Source organism: Panthera onca, chromosome A1, assembly GCF_046562875.1.
Source record: "Panthera onca isolate mPanOnc1 chromosome A1, mPanOnc1 haplotype 2, whole genome shotgun sequence".
Taxonomy (NCBI): Eukaryota; Metazoa; Chordata; class Mammalia; order Carnivora; family Felidae; genus Panthera; species Panthera onca.
The window spans coordinates 91,332,043-91,336,130 of NC_138339.1; the positions used below are offsets into that span (position 1 = coordinate 91,332,043).

Below are 4,088 nucleotides of genomic sequence, written 5' to 3' on the forward strand. Positions count from 1 at the left end.
CTCTAATTGCCTGGTTGACCCACTCATTTGTTAGTAGGGTGTTCTTTAACCTCCATGCTTTTGGAGGTTTTCCAGACTTTTTCCTGTGGTTGATTTCAAGCTTCATAGCATTGTGGTCTGAAAGTATGCATGGTATAATTTCAATTCTTGTAAACTTATGAAGGGCTGTTTTGTGACCCAGTATATGATCTATCTTGGAGAATGTTCCATGTGCACTCGAGAAGAAAGTATATTCTGTTGCTTTGGGATGCAGAGTTCTAAATATATCTGTCAAGTCCATCTGATCCAATGTATCATTCAGGGCCCTTGTTTCTTTATTGACTGTGTGTCTAGATGATCTATCCATTTCTGTAAGTGGGGTGTTAAAGTCCCCTGCAATGACCACATTCTTATCAATAAGGTTGCTTATGTTTATGAGTAATTGTTTTATATATTTGGGGGCTCTGGTATTCGGCGCATAGACATTTATAATTGTTAGCTCTTCCTGATGGATAGACCCTGTAATTATTATATAATGCCCTTCTTCACCTCTTGTTACAGCCTTTAATTTAAAGTCTAGTTTGTCTGATATAAGTATGGCTACTCCAGCTTTCTTTGGCTTCCAGTAGCATGATAAATAGTTCTCCATCCCCTCACTCTCAATCTAAAGGTGTCCTCAGATCTAAAATGAGTCTCTTGTAGACAGCAAATAGATGGGTCTTGTTTTTTTTATCCATTCTGATACCCTATGTCTTTTGGTTGGCGCATTTAATCCATTTACATTCAGTGTTATTATAGAAAGATATGGGTTTAGAGTCATTGTGATGTCTGTATGTTTTATGCTTGTAGTGATGTCTCTGGTACTTTGTCTCACAGGATCCCCCTTAGGATCTCTTGTAGGGCTGGTTTAGTGGTGACAAATTCCTTCAGTTTTTGTTTGCTTGGGAAGACCTGTATCTCTCCTTCTATTGTAAATGACTGACCTGCTGGATAAAGGATTCTCGGCTGCATATTTTTTCTGTTTAGCACACTGAAGATATCGTGCCAATCCTTTCTGGCCTGCCAAGTTTCAAAAGAGAGATCAGTCAGGAGTCTTACAGGTCTCCCTTTATATGTGAGGGCACGTTTATCCCTTGCTGCTTTCAGAATTTTCTCTTTATCCTTGTATTTTGCCAGTTTTACTTTGATATGTCGTGCAAAAGATCGATTCAAGTTACGTCTGAAGGGAGTTCTCTGTGCCTCTTGGATTTCAATGCCTTTTTCCTTCCCCAGTTCAGGGAAGTTCTCAGCTATTATTTCTTCAAGTACCCCTTCAGCACCTTTCCCTCTCTCTTCCTCCTCTGGGATACCAATTATGCATATATTATTTCTTTTTAGTGTATCACTTAGTTCTCTAATTTTCCCCTCATACTCCTGGATTTTTTTATCTCTCTTTCTTTCAGCTTCCTCTTTCTCCATAACTTTATCTTCTAGTTCACCTATTCTCTCCTCTGCCTCTTCAATCCGAGCTGTCGTGGTTTCCATTTTGTTTTGCATTTCGTTTAAAGCGTTTTTCAGCTCCTCGTGACTGTTCCTTAGTCCCTTGATCTCTGTGGCAAGAGATTCTCTGCTGTCCTGTATACTGTTTTCAAGCCCAGCGATTAATTTTATGACTATTATTCTAAATTCACTTTCTGTTATATTAGTTAAATCCTTTTTGATCAGTTCATTAGCTGTTGTTATTTCCTGGAGATTCTTCTGAGGGGAATTCTTCCGTTTGGTCATTTTGGATAGTCCCTGGAGTGGTGAGGACCCGCAGGGCACTTCCCCCGTGCTGTGGTGTATAACTGGAGTTGGTGGGCGGGGCCGCAGTCCTACCTGATGTCTGCCCCCAGCCCACCACTGGGGCCACAGTCAGACTGGTGTGTGCCTTCTCTTCCCCTCTCCTAGGGGCGGGATTCACTGTGGGGTGGCGTGGCCTGTCTGGGCTACTTGCACACTGCCAAGCTTGTGGTGCTGGGGATCTGGCGTATTAGCTGGGGTGGGTAGGCAAGGTGCACGGGGGCAGGAGGGGCAGGCTTAACTCGCTTCTCCTTAGGTGATCCACTTCAGGAGGGGCCCTGTGACAGTGGGAGGGAGTCAGACCCGCTGCCGGAGGGGTGGCTCCGCAGAAGCACAGCGTTGGGTGTTGGGTGTTTGCGCAGAGCAAGCAAGTTCCCTGGCAGGAACTGGTTCCCTTTGGGATTTTGGCTGGGGGATGGGCAAGGGAGATGGCGCTGGCGAGCGCCTTTGTTCCCCACCAAACTGAGCTCTGTCGTCCGGGGGCTCAGCAGCTCTCCCTCACTTTCTCCTCCAGCCTTCCCGCTTTTTGATCAGAGCTGTTAACTTATGACCTCCCAGACGCTAAGTCGCGCTTGCTGTTGGAACACACTCCATCTGGCCCCTCTGCTTTTGCTAGCCAGTCTCAGGGGCTCTGCTTTGCCGGCAGGCTACCCCTCCGCCCTGGCTCCCTCCCGCCAGTCCGTGGATCGCGCACCGCCTCGCCGCCCTTCCTACCCTCCTCCGTGGGCCTCTCTTCTGCGCTTGGCTCCGGAGACTCCGTTCTGCTAATCCTCTGGCGGTTTTCTGGGTTATTTAGGTAGGTGTAGGTGGAATCTAAGTGATCAGCAGGACGCGTGGTGAGCCCAGCGTCCTCCTAAGCCACCATCTTCCCTCTCTCTCTTGAAGAATAACATTTTCTGAGCATCGTTTCTGGTGTTCTGGATTGATTTTAACATGAATAAACTGTAGGATTATGCCATTGACTAATTTTTCAACAACATATAGTATTTATTCAGCCAATAAGCATTCATTAAGCCCAACTACATGGGAGCACATTGCCCTTATTGCTATATAAGCAAAAACAGCTAGTGGTGTCACTATCTCTGGCAAGTTACAACATAAAATAAGCTACCAATTTGACAATGACCTAGGAATTTTATGTTTGTCTCCATATTTGGTAGCAAAATAATTTCATTTACATATTTTCTGAATTATTATAATAATAATGGTGGTTGTATGAATATAAATCTTGCAACATGTCCTCTTCACGCCTCTAAAACAGAAAAATAAAATAAAAATAAGAACAAATAAAACTATAAATATCCATTCATGCTATTAGGATAAATATAAGAGGCCATCCTCAATTTACCTTTGCTCTAAGTGAAAAAATAAATAGCACATTCCACCAAGTTACTGGCCATGCTCCATCATATGTACTTATGGAAAACAAGAAAATTTGAGAGAGGGATCAACATTTTCAGGAAACTCAAATATAATTGCGGACAAAGAATTTCATACACCGCAAAGCTGTTTCTATCAAGGTTACATGAAAATATTAAATATGCAAGAGATCAAGGAATTGTGTACTCATTAGCCCTTCCTGAGGAATCTATTAGAAGATGAACTTCATCCAATCAAGAGAGAATAGGGGCAATAACAACAAAAGGACTAACATTAGACATTTTGTATACTTAATTCTAGATTAAAGACTAAAAGGAATGTATGAATGATGTTGGAATAAAATGCTTTATATGATGTATGTCACGTGTATCTTACAATATAGTGCTACAAATAAGGAAAGGAAATAGGGCAAGAAAAAATTAGCATATATTTATTGATTGTGGTACTAGCATTAGGTATACTGATTAAGGACACCATTAGAGTGCTCATTTCAGCAGTACATATACTAGATTGGAATAATATAGAGATTAGCATGACTCCTGTGCAAAGATGACACACAAATTTGTGACGTGTTCCATAAAAAAAAGAAAATCTTTGAAAGAGAATAAACCTACACTGGATTATAACATAGACATTACATGATTAAAACACATAGTTCTGATGCAAGAGTCATGCTAACCAGAGATACAGACGTTCAGAATTACACTAAACATATATATGACAGTTTAATATGAGATGAGGGTAGCATCTCAAATCTTTTGGGAAACAAGAAGCTTTTTAAATAATATTATTTGGATAATTGGCTGGCCGTTTGACAAGGATAAAATCAGATCCAAATCTCACACCATTGCACAAGTCTAAACATTTAGAGTTCAGAGCTCTAAATATACAAATATAAAACCAAATAA

At 41.5% G+C, this 4,088-nt stretch overlaps 1 non-coding gene across 1 annotated transcript; it reads left to right on the forward strand.

Moving 5' to 3' along the window:
• Positions 1-3,661: 3,661 nt before the first annotated feature.
• Positions 3,662-3,764, forward strand: LOC132682565 (U6 spliceosomal RNA). Its single transcript, XR_009611746.3, has one exon. It is a non-coding gene; the product is annotated as a U6 spliceosomal RNA (small nuclear RNA).
• The last annotated feature ends 324 nt before the right edge of the window (positions 3,765-4,088 follow it).